Below are 18,079 nucleotides of genomic sequence, written 5' to 3'. Positions count from 1 at the left end.
ACTGTCACTGACACATTGCAAAATCACACTGTCCACTGTGCCTCGCTTTTTTTGTTGATTTGCAAAGATTACTTTCAGCAGTCAACTCTTAAGGCCATGTTCACACTTTGCGGTTTTTACCGCGGCTCCGCGGCGATTTTGATGCTGCGGGTCCGCAGCAGTTTCCATAGCGTTTACATTAACATGTAAACCCTATGGAAACCGCAAACCGCAGTGCACATGCTGCGGGAAAAAACTCGCAGAAACGCAGCGGTTTACAACTCGCAGCATGTCACTTCTTTGTGCAGAATCGCAGCGATTCTGCACCCATAGAAATGCATTGATCTGCTTACTTCCCGCATGGGGCTCTGCCCACGATGCGGGAAGTAAGCGGATAATGTGCGGTTGCTACCCGGGGTGAAGGAGAGGAGACTCTCCTCCAGGCCCTGGGAACCATATTAGTGTAAAAAAAAAAAAGGATTAAAATAAAAAATGATGCTATACTCACCTCTCAGCGCTGCACGCGGCCGTCCGGTCTCAGGGTTGCAGGACCTGCGGTGACGTCGCGGTCACATGACTGTGATGACGCCGCGGTCACATGACCGTGACGTCACGAAGGTCCTTCTCGGCACAGCATCTTTGGAACCGGAGCGCCGCGTGCAGCGCCGAGGAGATCCGGACATCAGAGGGTGAGTATAACCAATTTTTATTATTTTTATCATTACTATTGATGCTGCATATTGCTGCATATGCAGCATCAATAGTATAGGAGTAAACCCGCAGCGGAAACCGCAAAACAAACCGCAATAAATCTGCAGGGATAACCGCAGCGGTTTTGCCCTGCAGATTTATCAATTCCGCTGTGGGAGAACCCGCAGAGCACGCCGCAAAGTGTGCACACAGCCACAGCACACAACAGTGCAGTATTACAATGAAAAGGAAAAACACTGCTATGACAGCAGGAGGGACATAACATAGGATCACTCTATCAACAATAGTCAAATCGTCAAATTGTTTTCTAACTGAGGTTTCTTATGTTACCTTCAATAAACTAAATAGCACATAAGTCTAAGATCACCATGCTCAAAGGCACATAAGATGTTAGCTTACATTTTCTAGCTGTACAGCAATAGGTTCCTTGGGGTAAATCTTTCCTCAGCTCCCAAGTTAGGTTTCAATCTCCTGCTTGGTACTAAATACATGCGCAGAGCCATAATACAGATTAATGCATAACATTATAGATTTTTTTTTTAAAGTAACACTCTATCTGCTTGCTTTTCATCGTAGACTTCAAACTGGACAAGGGATATATTCTAAGGGTATGTTTCCACGTTCAGGATTGCATCAGGATTTGATCAGGATTTGACGCAGGTAAAATCTGCATCAAATCTGCAACTTAGGTCACTGGCAGGTCACCTCCGTTTTTCATGCATTTTTTTCATGCGGATTTGTGTGTGTTTTTGTAAGCTCAATAAAGATATACCCCCCCAAAAAAAAGGTGATGTCATTTCTTTTCCAACCTCTTCATTTACATACTCCATTGAAGAATAATGTTTACACACACAGACAGATAGACGATAGATAACAGATAGTTCGATAGATAGATGATAGATATGGGATAGATAGATAGATAGATAGATAGATAGATAGATAGATAGATAGATAGATGATAGATAGATCTATCGTATCTATCGTATTTATCTATCGTATGTATCGTATCTATCGTATCTATTATCTATCTATAAATATATCTATGGATAGATATATCTATCGATAGCTAGATAGATATATCGATAGATAGAAGATAAATAGATAGATGATAGATAGATAATATATATATACGATAGATAGATAATACCAAGCCCGATGTTTAGTATATCTATTTATCTATAGATATATCTATCTATAAATATATCTATAGATAGATTATCCATCTATCTATATAATCATCTAAGGGGTACTTCCGTCAGTTTGTCTGTCTGTCTTTCTGTCTGTAACTGAAATCCCGAGTCGCTTATTGATCGCGGCCAGCAAGCCGCGAGCAATCAGCGACAGGCTTAGTTTGGCCGCTAATTGGCCCCTCCCTACTCCCCTCCAGTCAGCGCCAGTGTGTCGCCCCATCCCGGACCAACTTTTTACTATTGATGCTGGCTAAGCAGCATCAATAGTGAAAAGATCTAATGTTAAAAATAATTAAAAAAAAAATCATGCTATTCCGACCTTCCGTAGCCTTCGCAGCTTTCCCGCTCCTCCGGATGCTCTCGGCAGCTTCTGTTCCCAGAGATTCATTGCGAAATTACCCAGATGACTTAGCGGTCTCGCGAGACCGCTAAGTCGTCTGGATAATTTCGCAATGCATCTCTGGGAATGGAAGCTGTCGGCCGCATCGCGAGGAGCGGGACAGCTTCGGTGGACGACGGAAGGTGAGTATATAACTATTTTTTATTTTAATTATTTTTTTCCACAGGGATATGGTGCCCACACTGCTGTATACTATATGGGTTGTGTTATATACTACGTGGGCTGTGTTATATACTGCGTGGGCTGTGCTATATACTACGTGGCCTGTGTTATATACTATGTGGGCTGTGTTATATACTACGTGGGCTGTGTATATACTACGTGGGCTGTGCTATATACTACATCACTGTACTATATACTACGTGGCTGTGCTATATACTACATGGCTGCTATATACTACGTGGCTGTGCTATATACTACGTGGCTGTGTTATATACTATGGTGGCTGTGTTATATACTACGTGGGCTGTGCTATATACTACATCACTGTGCTATATACTACATCGCTGTGCTATATACTACGTGGCTGTGCTACATACTACGTGGCTGCTATATACTACGTGGCTGTGCTACATACTACGCGGCTAGCCACGACCAATCAGCGATATTGGTGCGGAATTTAACCCCCACTCACAGCGCGACGTACATACATACATACATATTCTAGAATACCCGATGCGTTAGAATCAGGCCACCATCTAGTAGATATGTAATAGCAAGGCCGATGTTTATGAATGAACGTTTAATTTAAAAAAAAGCAGGAAAAAAAATGGCGCGCAATTTTCTGCACCAGAGGGGGAAAGCCGACGGCTGGGGGCCAATATTTGTAGCCTGGGAAGGGGGTAATACCCATGGCCCCTCTCTTGGCTATGAATATCAGCCTGCAGCTGTCTGCATAGCCTTTACTGGCTATTAAATTACGGGGACCCCCCCAAAAGAGTGACGTGGGGTCCCCCGATATTTTATAGCCAGAAAAGCTACGCAGACAGCTGCGGGCTAATATTCATAGCCTAAAGAAGGGCCATGGTTATTGCCCCCTGGCTACCAATACCAGCCCCCAGCCGCCCCAGAAATGGCGCATCTGTAAGATGTGTCAATTCCGGGACTTAACCCCTCTCTTCCCACTCCCCTGTAGTGGTGAGATATGGGGTAATAAGGGGTTAATGTCACCTTGCTATTGTAAGATGACATTAAGCCTGGTTAATAATGGAGAGGCGTCAATAAGACGCCTAGCCATTATTAATCCTAGAGTAGTGAAAGGGTTAAAAAAATAAAGACACAGCCAGAAAAAAGTATTTTAATATTTTTAATTTTACCATACTTACCATACTTGATCGCCTGCATAAAAAATTAAAATAATAAACCAGCAGTATACTACCTGTCCACCGTAGTCCAATTAATAACGAATGTCCAACGATGATCTCCCCTATAGAACAGTGACATTGGGTGATGTTACTGCTCTATAGGCCTTCAGTGATACACTGACAGGAGACAATGGCTTCTGCTGTGTATCACTGAGGTTACCTTAGTTCAGGGTCTCCCTTTATGGCAAATGCTGTGTGGGAATTTTCCCACACAGCAATGCCACAAGTGAGACTAGGGACTATTTCTCAGAGGGGCGTAGGAATACATTGCTGAAGGATACCTCCTGTCATTGTATTCCTGGAGCCCCTGGAGAGCGGTCGCATCAGCTGATGTGCTGCTCTCCACGGGAGATCGTCGTGGGACACTCATTTTAATTGGATATCTGCGAACTCAGGGAGTATAGTGTTTGTTTATTATTTTAATATTTTTTACAGGTGACAATGGCTTCGGGGATCAAGGTGACAAGGTGATGGTGAGTATGTACTCTATGTTTAATGTACTGTATGTCTTTATGTATGTAGTGTATGTATGTGTTGTATGGTGTATGGTGCATGTTGCATGGTGCATGTTGCATGGTGCATGTCGCATGTTGTATGTCGCATGGTGCATGTTGCATGTCGCATGGTGCATGTTGTATGTCACATGGTCCATGTTGTATGTCGCATGTCGCATGGTGCATGTTGTATGTCGCATGGTACATGTTGTATGTCGCATGGTGCATGTCGCATAGTGCATGTTGTATGTCGCTTGGTGCATGTCGTATGTCACATGGTGCATGTCGCATGCTGTATGTCGCATGGTGCATGTCGTATGTCACATGGTGCATGTCGCATGGTGCATGTCGCATGTTGTATGTTGCATGTCGCATGGTGCATGTTGTATGTCGCATGTTGCATGTCGCATAGTACATGTTGTATGTCACATGATGCATGTTGCATGGTGCATGTTGTATGTCGCATGGTACATGTTGTATGTCGCATGGTACATGTTGTATGTCACATGGTGCATGTCGCATGGTGCATGTTGTATGTCGCATGGTGCATGTCATATGTCACATGGTGCGTGTTGTATGTCGCATGTCGTATGGTGCATGTTGCATGCTGCATGTTGTATGTCGCATGGTGCATGTTGCATGGTACATGTTGTATGTCGCATGGTGCATGTTGCATGTTGCATGTCGCATGGTTCATGTCGTATGTCGCATGGTGTATGTCGCATGGTACATGTTGTATGTCGTATGTTGCATGATGTATGGTGTATGTTGTGTGTTGTATGTGCACAGAATCTAGACGAGTCCAGCTCTGCTACATCTGGATGCCTGACATCTAGATGTAGCAGAGCCTGTAGATGATCGCCGGAGATAACTCTCCAGCGATCATCGACACTGCAGCGCTCTCACAATCAGCTGATCAGCGGTTTGTGAGAACCAGACTAGTGACGGGAGATAAGTCCCGGTCACGTGCACGGCAGTTCTCGCGATAAGATAAGTTATCGCGAGAACTGCAGTGAACGAGGGAATTCCGGCGGCGGGACAGGTGAGCCGGCAGACATGTGTAGTAAGTTGCATTTACGCAGTTTCTACGCATGTGACTAATCATTAGATGCGGTTTTACCACATCTAATGATAGCCTATGGTAAATTAACGGCGCGGCGATGGAGCTGCCTGCATGTTTTACCGCATAGTGGAGACGGGATTTCATGAAATCCCCTCCACTATGCTGTAACATCTGGACGCTGCGTGTTTGATGCTGCGGCTCTAAGCAGCGTCAAACACGCAGCGTTTAATGAACGTGGACACATACCCTAAATGTCTCTCTTCGACCAATCCAATTTCATCCTTAAAAGTCTACTGATGGTAAATGTCTTCTCTTTTTGAAACTATGGCCCCGATTCATCAAGAACGGTGATTTTCTTGCATATTTTGAAGAGAAGGGATGGTGGAGACTAGAGATGAGCCACCTCCCTAGTGTTCGGGTTCGGTTCGGTTCGTCGAACAGGGACGTGTTCGACGAACTGTTCGTCGAACATTCGACGAACACCGTCGAACCCCATTGAAACCAATGGCAGGCAAACACAAACACATACAAACACATGGAAAACACATATAAAACACCTTAAAAGGTGTCCAAAAGGTGACAAACTGCTCACAAGACACAACAAACACATGGAAAAGTCACAACTACATATAGTCATGCAAAAAGAAAAGAGGTGGAGAAGTAAAAGGAGGAGGAGACACAGATATAGGCATGTCATGCCCTTCTAAAATCAAGAAAGGCTGGAGTAAAAATCTAAACTCACTCTACCAACACCCAGACGTCTTGACAAAATTAAAAAAGAAATATCTTTAGGTAGAATGGCGGCGGGTCCATTCAGAACACTTTCCTTAGAAGATGTAGTGGTACCCTGTTGGGAGTTGTGCCAAAAAATGAACGCAATACATTCAGACTAATCCACCATTTGTGATATCCAAGGGGCAGGTCAGTGAATGGCAACATCGACGTGGAACCAAGTACAGTACTATGTACTATGTACTGTACCTCCTTTGACCTCCTTTGGCAATCAGGCGGGTCAAGAAGTTGGGAAGGGGGCACCCTAATGGCCAAAAAAACAGACATTGAGGGGGTGTTCTGGTTACTACCTGTGCCTCTGAATAGTGTCCTCCCATTGGGCTGCTTCTGTGAAGGAGCATACTACATAGATCGCTGTTTGCCCATGGGGTGCTCCACATCCTGCCCACTATTTGAGGCGTTTAGTTGCTTCCTCGAATGTGTCGTCATGGACGTTTGTAAGGTGGCACATATTATCCATCACCTCGACGACTTCTTATGCCTGGGCCCAAAAGATTCGCCAGTGTGAAAACACGCGGTAGTCCACCTGTGAGAAGGAGAGAGCTGGAGGGAGAGTGGACACCCCAGAGCCGAGGGGTTAGATTGAGAAAGAAAGAAGGTGGTGTAGCTTGCTTCATGGGTGGGGTACTCTGCTGAGTAGCACCAAATTCTACTAGGCCCAGAAGGATTTCCTGTGCCAGATGCCATTAAAAAATAGTACTTAGGTAAACAGGCGGTGTAGCTTGCTTCATGGGTGGGGTACTGTGCTGAGTAGCACAAAATGCTATTAGGTACAAAATGATTTCCTGGACTAGATGCAGTTAAAAATTAGTAATTAGATCAACAGGCAGTGTAGCTTGTTTCATGGGTGGGGTACGCTGCTGAGTAGCACTAAATTCTACTAGGCCCAAAAGGATTTCCTGGCCAGGGCCAGATGCCGTTAAAAATAGTACTTAGGTAAACAGACGGTGGTTGACCCGGCCCACTAGGCCGCATTGTAGCACAGTGAGCTTCCCACTGCAACTTATGCCTCATATCCATGTGACAGTTCATGCATGAAGTACTCAAGCTAGTGATTTTTTGGCCTCTACTGAGATTTTGTTGGCAAATCTTACAGACAACATGAGTTGGGTCATCCTTTGCGATGTCAAAAAATGCCTAGGCTATGCAAGGCTTAGAGCCCGTGCGACGTGAAGAGCCACCACGACTTCTGGTCTGAGGCACAGTTGGGGTTGAGGATGCAGTTGTTGACGTGCTTCCAGTACTCCGTCTCTGTCCAGGAAGGCGCACCGTTACCTCGTCGTCAGACTCGTCACTAGCATCCTCCTCCACCTCCTCTGCTGACCTCATGGACTGAAGGACTGGGGGTTGACAGTAAGTGGGGTCTACAACCTCGTCATCATCATCCAGTGTGTTCTCACACCCGTCGTCCTCAGAGCCAACCTCTTCCTGCCCCGACCGAAAAGTCAAGTTTTCGTTCCAATCAGGTATCTCAGTCTCATCATCATCTTTCTCATTGTCTCCACCAACAGGAGTTACAGTTTGGGAACGAGGGTCTACATTATGCTCAGAACTTTCTTCATCTGTGCCTGGATCCGACTCACAAAGATTCTGGGCATCAGTGCAGATCATTTCCTCGTCTGGACAGAAGCTCTGGAGCAGACCTCTGATTCCAAGGCTATAGTATGCGTAAACAGCTCTACAGACTCAACCATGTGTGTTACCCCATGCTCAGACGGGCAGACTTGGGAGCTGTGAGGAAGCAAGTGCGATTAGGGTGACAACTCTGAGGACTGGAGTAGTTGTGATGTTGAAGTTGACATGGAGGAGAGCCCACTTGAATGAGCACTTGATGTCCATTCAAGCACCTGCTGTTTTTGTGACTCATCTGGAATTTTTGGCGATGCTTGTAGCGATGGTCGTAAGAAAGGGATCATATCAGATTGTCCACGAAAAGAAGTAGACATCTTACTTTGGCTGGAAGATGGTCTTTCTTCTGCAGATGTTACTGTTGCTTTACCACCTACCCCACGGACACAACCTTTTCTTCCCTTTCCAACACGCCTATTCCCCTTTCCACCAGCAGCAAGCCTTTTGCCACTCATTTTAGTGCTTAACTAATTGGCAACTCTGTATCTGTAGTTGTTGGCACAACAACCGATGGATGAAAACCAAGCAGAACTGAGTGGCCAAACTGTGGTACTAGGCCAAAAACTATTAACTGGATTAGATGCAGTGAAAATTGAGATACACAGGCGGTATAGTTTGTTTCACAGGCTGGCTACTCTGCTGACGTGCAGACACTGCTCCTAGGCCCAAAACTATTAACTGGATTAGATGCAGTAAAAATTGAGATACACAGGCGGTATAGTTTGTTTCACAGGCGGGCTACTCTGCTGACGTGCAGACACTGCTCCTAGGCCCTAAACTATTAACTGGATTAGATGCAGTAAAAATTGAGATACACAGGCGGTATAGTTTGTTTCACAGGCGGGCTACTCTGCTGACGTGCAGACACTGCTGCTAGGCCCAAAACTATTAACTGGATTAGATGCAGTAAAAATTGAGATACACAGGCGGTATAGTTTGTTTCACAAGCGGGCTACTCTGCTGACGTGCAGACACTGCTCCTAGGCCCAAAACTATTAACTGGATTAGATGCAGTGAAAATAGAGATACAAAGGCGGTGTAGTTAGTTAGTTTCACAGGCGGGCTACTCTGCTGACGTGCAGACACTGCTCCTAGGCCCAAAACTATTAAGTGGATTAGATGCAGTGAAAATAGAGATCCACAGGCGGTGTAGTTAGTTTCACAGGCGGGCTACTCTGCTGACGTGCAGACACTGCTCCTAGGCCCAAAACTATTAACTGGATTAGATGCAGTAAAAATTGAGATACACGAGCGGTATAGTTTGTTTCACAGGCGGGCTACTCTGCTGACATGCAGACACTGCTACTAGGCTCAAAACTATTAATTGGATTAGATGCAGTGAAAATAGAGGTATACAGGCGGTGTAGTTAGTTTCACAGGCGGGCTACTCTGCTGACGTGCAGACACTGCTACTAAGCCCCAAACCCCAAAACGATTTACTGGGTTAGATGCAGTAAAAATTAAGATACACAGGCGGTATAGTTTGTTTCACAGGCGGGCTACTCTGCTGACGTGGAGACACTGCTCCTAGGCCCAAAACTATTAACTGGATTAGATGCAGAAAAATTGAGATACACAGGCAGTATAGTTTGTTTCACAGGCGGGCTACTCTGCTGACGTGCAGACACTGCTCCTAGGCCCAAAACTATTAACTGGATTAGAAGCAGTAAAAATTGAGATACACAGGCGGTATAGTTTGTTCCACAGGCGGGCTACTCTGCTGACGTGCAGACACTGCTCCTAGGCCCTAAACTATTAACTGGATTAGATGCAGTAAAAATTGAGATACACAGGTGGTATAGTTTGTTTCTCAGGCGGGCTACTCTGCTGACGTGCAGACACTGCTCCTAGGCCCCAAACTATTAACTGGATTAGATGCAGTGAAAATAGAGATACACAGGCGGTGTAGTTAGCGTCACAGGCGGGCTACTCTGCTGACGTGCAGACACTGCTATTAAGCCCAAAACCCCAAAACGATTTACTGGGTTAGATGCAGTAAAAATTGAGATACACAGGTGGTGTAGCTAGCTTCACAGGTGGGCTACTCTGCTGACGTGCAGACACTGCTACTAAGCCCAAAACCCCAAAACGATTTACTGGGTTAGATGCAGTAAAAAATGGAGATACACAGGCGGTGTAGCTAGCTTCACAGGTGGGCTACTCAGATGACTATCAGACAATGCTACTAGCACAAAAGGATTGGCTGAGCTAGATTACACCAAATGCTGTGACTAAAACTTGCACAGCACTGGCTCAGACCTGCCTGGCAAACAGTGCTATGAACTGCTGTAACCTACCCTGAAAAGGGCTGATATTACAACTAGTTCCGACTCCTCCCGACTCCCTAAACCTATCTCTCTGACAATTCGCTCCAAATAAACACTCTTGGTCTGTATAGCGCCCACAGCAGCAGCGGTGCCGTCTAACACTAAGCTGCAGCAGTGAGGAAATGTTGGCGATGGGGCAAATAGCTGGTTCTTATAGGGCAAGGACATGTGACATACACAGCCAATGACACATGCCCTTGCTTGTGTGCATCACATGCACATTGTTGTGTGTGTGTGTGTGCACTGCTGATAGGCTGAGAGACTGCACCGCCCCTCTGTAAATGCGGGAAAGAAAAAAAAATGGAGATTGGCGTTATTTCAGCACAGATCTATCCCCCGCCCACTATACACTGAAGCAGTCCATTAACAATGATAAACAGTTTTAATGTGCAAATCAAGCTAGGCTTTTGGTGATCGAACAGTTATCGAACAGAAACTCAAACAGCCGAATTTTAAGCAAATTGTTCGGGTTCATCGAACGACTTGAACACCGCCCAAAACAGCTCGAATTTGAAATTGGCGAACAGTTCGACTCGAACACCGCTCATCTCTAGTGGAGACACACGCTCCTGATTCATTAAGAGGTGCATGAATCTGAAGCGTATGACGAGTTGGATGCGCCATGCTAGCAATCTTATTCATATCACAGATTGGATTAAGATTTCTGGCCTATGGATCGCCACAGCTGTAAAACGCCCTGCAGTACTAAATCATTACAGAGTGTTAGATCAGCGATAAGAACATGGAAAGTTGATGTCCCAACTCGTAAAAAAAGTAAAAAAAAAACAAAAAATGAACAAAAAAAGATAAAATATTAATCTAATAAATACATATATTTACGTAAAAACAAAAATAAACAAATAAAGCACATATATTTGGTATCGCCATGTCAGGAATGACCTGACCTATAAAAATGTCCACTAGTTAACCCCTTTAGTGAACACCGTTAGAAAAAAAAAGCGGCAAAAAAAATGCTTTTTTATCATATCTTTGAACAAAAAGTGGAATAAAAAGAAGAAAAAGTGGAATAAAACTCAATTAAAAAATTGAATGAGAAAAACAGCAGAAATGGACTAAAACGTAACTTTTACTCGTATTAAATAGATAAAAAGTGAAAAATATGTCACCCAAAGTGTTATATAAAAAATGGGGTAGGGTCCTACCATGAGACCTAACCAAAAACCCCAATTAGGATTCCAAGCAACTCCGCCTGCATTAGTCTTTGCGGAGTGAACGCTGACCAAAGTATGGTTTTGAAGCCACAACTACCAAGATCATTAACACATGGGTGGCAGGGCCATACTCCATACAGATGGTTACATGCAAGAAAATTATCACTATTTGTTAAAAGAATGCAGCAAAGGTATTGCTAGTGATTAACACGGTAGAACAGTAAAGGAACAATCTCACCGGTTTCAAGATGAAAAGGGCAGGAGCACCGGAAAGCCTCTGGTCAAGGAGTGATCCGGATCTTGATAAGTAGGGACGACAGTGCAGCGCCCCAGAGTCCTGGTCGTTGCAGTACTGTGGCTCCGCCACTATGGGGAGCTACGGTGCGTCCGATGGCACTGAAGGAGTTCATCTGATCAGGTATCACAGACACCAATACATTTCACAGCTGGGCCTCCGGGGGGAGCTAAGGGTGCTATTCATTAGGCCACTCCCCACCATAGTGGGTAAACTGGGGGTCAGGCAGGAAGTTAGATGAGAAAGCTGACTGGATTGGATGAAGCAACACCTGGTGGCAGAGGGTGTTGTGGAGGAAGAGACAGTAGGGTCTCTGTCAGGGGTGGGATCCTGACAGAGGCTTGGCATTGAAAAGAACGTAACGGGTCCGCGCCAGCTCCGGGAAGCGGCGGGACCCAAGAAAGGATTAGAAGCGAGATAGATTGTGCTGAGTGAGAAACGAGATCAAGCGATAGGAGAATACCAGTAGGGGTCGTGCTGTAAGACCGGAGCAACATCCTACTGAGGCGCACTACCGGTGGCCGGAACGCCGAGGGAGTATTACAATAACCAGCTTCAAGCAATACTCTAAACAGCGGCAGGACAGTCAGTCTCAGGCGGGCTGTCTCACCTAAATCACCTATGAAATCTTGGGAGGCAATTGCGGGAGAGGGGCGTCTCTAGGGTCCCGGAAGAACTCCAGGCCTATCCGACAAATGGGTGCCGTTCCAACCGTAACATCAGGGAGGGACGGAGGATTAGAAGAACATCATTTAATCGAGTTGTGAGGGAACACGAGAAACAGACACAACAGTTGTGGGGTACTTTCCGTAAGCACAGCAGGGAAGGACTACAACACATAGCGCTAAGAAGGAAGGCACCGATTTCCACCTGTGAACTGAACTCTGTAGGTGCCATTGGACCGGCCGGACTTGCGCAGCCTGGTGAACCATATTCTGGACTGAGGACTCAGAGATCTCCAGTAAAAAGGTAAAGAGACTGCAATCTGGTGTCCTCGTTATTTACTGCACCGCACCACCACCACTATCCACACCTATCATTCACTGTGCGCCCCACGGCAGGGTCACGGACCGGGGCCTAGCCGCCGTGACAACCCCAGGACTGAGATCCCAGAGGCCTGGCTCCGGGTACCCCTCGGCCCTGCGGCGGTGTGGGGGCGCTCCAACTTGGCGTCACGAACAGGATCTACTTAAGCCTGAAGAATCAGGTCATGTGTGCCTTGGAACTGTAATTTGTTGTGCTTGGACTGTACTTTATTGCAAAGACTGTGCTGCGCCATTTACCGCCAAAAGTTCCCGCCAAAAACCACCGCCATTGCTACGCCAGAGAAGCAGGAGGGCGTGCCATGGGAGGAGACTACCAAAGTGGCGCCAGAAACGGTGATCGCCCCCTGCGCCTCTTGTTGCAAAGCGATGACCTGCCTCAAAGCAGAGAACCGCCCCCTGACTTGCGATGGCGGGAACGAGGTGAAGGAGGACCTCGACCTTGGAGAAATGGCAGAGTCAGATGCATGCATTGCCGCCGAATGCCGGACAGCGACGATGAACAGCAGGTGCCCGAACAACGGCGAGGTGATCCCGGTTTGTCCTCACCCATCAGAAGAGGACTCGCGTCCACCGCCGGTGAGGGACCTGGACTCCTTGGAGGAACCAGTGGAGGAGCCGAGCCTGCCTATCCTAGTCACGGAATCATGGAGGGCGGAGTTACGTCAAGAGATGACTCCGGAGGAGCCGCGGTCCGGGCTGCAGCCGATTCCAGTGTCCTTGTCAACGGACCTGAGCGACATCGGTGGAATCACATCAGGCGCAGGTATGGACGACATCCCTACTCCCCTGGCCGATTCTGCTCTCCCGACCGATCCGGCTCCCCTGATCGATCCCACTCCCGTGACCGCTCCCCACCCCGGCAATGATCGTTCCTTCTTGGTGGAGCGGGTTATCCTCACCTCCAACGCGATGGGGAAGCTAGTGCCGCCGCTACCAACCAAGGTGGGAGAACCCATAGGTGTGGGCCTAGACGGGGTGATCCTTCGGTGGGACACCCCCTGGACAGGGCCGGATGGGACCCGGGAGGATGGCCTCACCCTTGCGGTACTTACCTGGGAGCAGTATAAGCAATGTCTGATCCAACACTGGAAAGATCGGGACGAGACCGAACCACCTGACACGCAACGTAAGAAGTCCGCTCCCGGCAGGAAAGACGTGGTAAAGCGGGGAACTGTACTGGCCTACCACCCGAAGAGGGGATGGGGCTCCATACAGGAACCGGGGCTACCAACTGATGTCTTTGTCACTAGCTATAATGTGAAGACCCCCTGCTGCAGTCAAAATGGTGATCCGTTACAAAGAGGGGATCAGGTGACTTACACCCGCCATCGGAGTGCACAAGGATGGTGTGCCCGGAACGTTCGACGGTGTGAGCCTGAGAGAGCGCCCCTGTTATCCCGATCATGGCTGATTCCGATTTGCCGGACCTCGTCCCCATCACCACGGTACGTCTTGTAGCGGCTACCGAACTCGCAAGCAGGATTAGCCTTCAAATCCAGGCACCGGCTGATCTGATGGCATCTGAGAGACCAACTACCAGTACGGGTGCCACGTTGGCTGGGGGACAAAAGCCGCCTCCAGCTTTAGAAGAATAAACCTCGATACCCTGAATCTGTAAATAGTTACTGTTCCACTACTTTGTTGCTATACCCGTAAGGGGTTAACTCTTAAAGGGATCCCTTTGTTTACCCGGGATCCCTATTGTTTTTGGTTATTTTTCTATTTTTCTATGTTATTCAAAAACTGTTGAAATCATGAACAGTGCATGATCCGAACTTCTTGTAAATAGTTGCACCTTATTAAAGGCGCTCCCTACTGGATTTACTGAAAGACTCTTTGCGAAGATACCGCACTGGAACCTTTGCTGAGTATGGACTGGTAGCTTGGGAAGACGCGCTACCTCACAGAGACTTGGTCCCCTCTTAAAGGGGATGTTCATTTATCGCATTTCAATAGTAAAATTGTTTAAGATAAATAGCAATAATGTCAATGAGAGAAAAGTGATGATAATGTTTGTACAAGAGAGTTATATGTGTTTAATTAGTTAAATGTGAAGGAATATTGATGATGTGCTCTGAGAAGTAAAAGGTGAAAGATAGAAGAAGGATGCAGTGGGCCCGTAGAGATAGATGTGGTGTCCAGCATGCAAGAAAGGAAGAAAGATAATGAGAAGGCTTAATGTTCGATAGACAATGTTTAGATAATGCTGATAGAAAGTTAGGATAGAAGGTAAACCCTGAGTCCTGATAGGAGTCATGTAGAGATGACTCAGTGATCTTAAACTGAAAGGAATGTTATGTTCTATACTGTGTATAGTAGTTGAAAAGGCAGTAGGCCCTGGCTGTATGGGGCGGTCCTGTAAAAGAAAGGAGAGGCAGTAGGTCTGGTGCCGATAGGACCGGCGGTCCTGCAGATTTAAAGAAGGAGAATGAGAAAGTTAAAGTGCCTTATAATGTGATTATAGGAAGGTCTTTAGTGGATTTAGAGTGTGAGTCCTTAAAGGCAATGTTAAATTATTGTTCAACAATTTTGCACTTAAGTAGAATGCCCGGTTGGGTAACAGGAGTTATTTATAGCCTGTAATTTATAATGTTAACCATGTTTGTAACGTTCAAGTGTCCTCACCTCCCATAAAGGGAAGCTCTGTTCAGATATGCTTATTGTTATTGCACTCAACAAAATTGTATGTCTTTTTGCTAACTTGTATTGTTGTTTTCTTCTCAGTCCCGGAGTACTGTGTTTAACCAGGGGGGAGTGCAGCGCCCCAGAGTCCTGGTCGTTGCAGTACTGTGGCTCCGCCACTATGGGGAGCTACGGTGCGTCCGATGGCACTGAAGGAGTTCATCTGATCAGGTATCACAGACACCAATACATTTCACAGCTGGGCCTCCGGGGGGAGCTAAGGGTGCTATTCATTAGGCCACTCCCCACCATAGTGGGTAAACTGGGGGTCAGGCAGGAAGTTAGATGAGAAAGCTGACTGGATTGGACGAAGCAACACCTGGTGGCAGAGGGTGTTGTGGAGGAAGAGACAGTAGGGTCTCTGTCAGGGGTGGGATCCTGACAGAGGCTTGGCATTGAAAAGAACGTAACGGGTCCGCGCCAGCTCCGGGAAGCGGCGGGACCCAAGAAAGGATTAGAAGCGAGATAGATTGTGCTGAGTGAGAAACGAGATCAAGCGATAGGAGAATACCAGTAGGGGTCGTGCTGTAAGACCGGAGCAACATCCTACTGAGGCGCACTACCGGTGGCCGGAACGCCGAGGGAGTATTACAATAACCAGCTTCAAGCAATACTCTAAACAGCGGCAGGACAGTCAGTCTCAGGCGGGCTGTCTCACCTAAATCACCTATGAAGTCTTGGGAGGCAATTGCGGGAGAGGGGCGTCTCTAGGGTCCCGGAAGAACTCCAGGCCTATCCGACAAACGGGTGCCGTTCCAACCGTAACATCAGGGAGGGACGGAGGATTAGAAGAACATCATTTAATCGAGTTGTGAGGGAACACGAGAAACAGACACAACAGTTGTGGGGTACTTTCCGTAAGCACAGCAGGGAAGGACTACAACACATAGCGCTAAGAAGGAAGGCACCGATTTCCACCTGTGAACTGAACTCTGTAGGTGCCATTGGACCGGCCGGACTTGCGCAGCCTGGTGAACCATATTCTGGACTGAGGACTCAGAGATCTCCAGTAAAAAGGTAAAGAGACTGCAATCTGGTGTCCTCGTTATTTACTGCACCGCACCACCACCACTATCCACACCTATCATTCACTGTGCGCCCCACGGCAGGGTCACGGACCGGGGCCTAGCCGCCGTGACAACCCCAGAAGCAGAGACCCGTAGGCCCGGTACCGGGTACCCCTCGGCCTTGCGGCGGTGGGGGCGCTACAACAATACCCTGTCATTCCCTATGGGGCTACAAATACACTAACCCCAGAGCTCCCGCCCTTACAAGGGCAGTCCACAGCTACCCCTGCAATATCATGCCCTGCACTCTCCCTGTAGTCAGTCCCGACGCGTTTCCTCCAAGTCTCCTCGAAAAGGGAGACAAATGGTGCTGCCACCCCCTATGCTGTCTTATATAACACTTTGGGTGACATATTTTTCACTTTTTATCTATTTAATACGAGTAAAAGTTACGTTTTAGTCCATTTCTGCTGTTTTTCTTGTTATTTATTTGGACATATCTGCTGAATTTACACATTTAGTATAGATTTTGCTATTTTCTCTCTAAAAAATTGAATGCAAAAATAGTATAGCTGGAAACTATATCTTGTCCATAAAAAACAAGCCGTCATTCAGCTCGTTTAACTCAAAAATAAAAAAGTTATAGCTCTCAGAATAATGACATGCAAAAACAATAATTTTTCTTTAAAATAGTTTTTATTGTGTAAAAGCGCCAAAACATGAAACAGTTATATAAAGGTGATATTGCTGTAATTGCACTGACCTAAAGAATAAAGTTCTAAAAAATAGTACTAATAAAACTCGTCCCGCAAAAAACAAGCCCTACATTACTCTGTCAGCACAAATATAGAAAAATTATAGATCTCAAAATATCTCAAAATATGGCTATGCAAAAACTCTTTTTTTTTCTTCTTTTTTTTTTAAAAAGCATCTTTTAGTGTGTGACATCAGCCAAACATTAAAAACTGATATAAATCTGGTATCACTGTAATAGCACCAACTAGAAAATTAACCTCTATCTGCCAGCTGACAGAATAGTACGTCAGCTGGCAGTATCCACCGCTTTGAGGTGGGCTCCAGCGGTAAGCCCACCTCAAAGCTGCGACATGTCAGCTGTTTTCAACAGTTGAGATGTGCGTCCAATGGGTGCGAGCGGAATCGCGATCCGCCCGCGCTTATTAACTAGTTAAATGCTGCTGTCAAACTCTGACAGCGGCATTTAACAAGAGCTGCCGGCCGTGTGGCCGGAAGTACTTGCACCACTGACCTGTCACATGATCTGGGGGCATCGGTGCCCATCACAACCAGAGGCCTCCTTGAGACCTCTATGGTTGTTGATGGCAGATTGCTATGAACGCCACCCTGTGTTTGGCGCTCATAGCAAGCCTGCAATTCTGCTGCATAGAGGTGATCTGTGCATCACCTCTATGTAGCAGAAGTGATCGAGCAGTGCATGCTTCTAGCCTCCCATGGAGACCATTGAAGCATGCCAAAATTTTAAAAAATGTGTTTAAAAATATAAAAAATAAAAAAAGTATAAAAGTTCAAATCACACCCCAATCAAAATAAAACAATAAAAAAAATCAAACCTACACATATTTGGTATCGCCACATTCAGAATCGCCCGATCTATCAATTAAAAAAAAGGATTAACCTGATAACGGCATAGTGAGAAAAAAAATCAAAACGCCAAAATTACGTTTTTTTGGTCGCCACCCCACATGGCAATATTGACGGGAAGATAAAAAAGTTATGGCTTTGGAAACAAGGGGAACGAAAACGAAAAAACAAAAAAAGCTCCGAGGGTGAAGGGGTTAAAGTTGTCATTTATACGAGAAACGGCGTGAATAATAAATCTAACCAATTCTTCACTTGCTGTTGATTTGTTCATTTTGTTTCCCAAACATTGCAAGGATCGGCTCATATTT

At 46.2% G+C, this 18,079-nt stretch overlaps 1 protein-coding gene across 10 annotated transcripts in view; it reads right to left on the bottom strand.

Annotated features, from left to right (window-relative positions):
• The window catches only part of SLC24A2 (solute carrier family 24 member 2), a 675,272-nt gene that overhangs the window by 106,076 nt on the left and 551,117 nt on the right, over positions 1-18,079 (bottom strand). The window lies entirely within an intron of this gene.

This window comes from Ranitomeya variabilis, chromosome 1 (assembly GCF_051348905.1).
Source record: "Ranitomeya variabilis isolate aRanVar5 chromosome 1, aRanVar5.hap1, whole genome shotgun sequence".
NCBI classification, from domain to species: domain Eukaryota; kingdom Metazoa; phylum Chordata; class Amphibia; order Anura; family Dendrobatidae; genus Ranitomeya; species Ranitomeya variabilis.
This window is presented reverse-complemented; position numbering and strand designations above follow the sequence as displayed.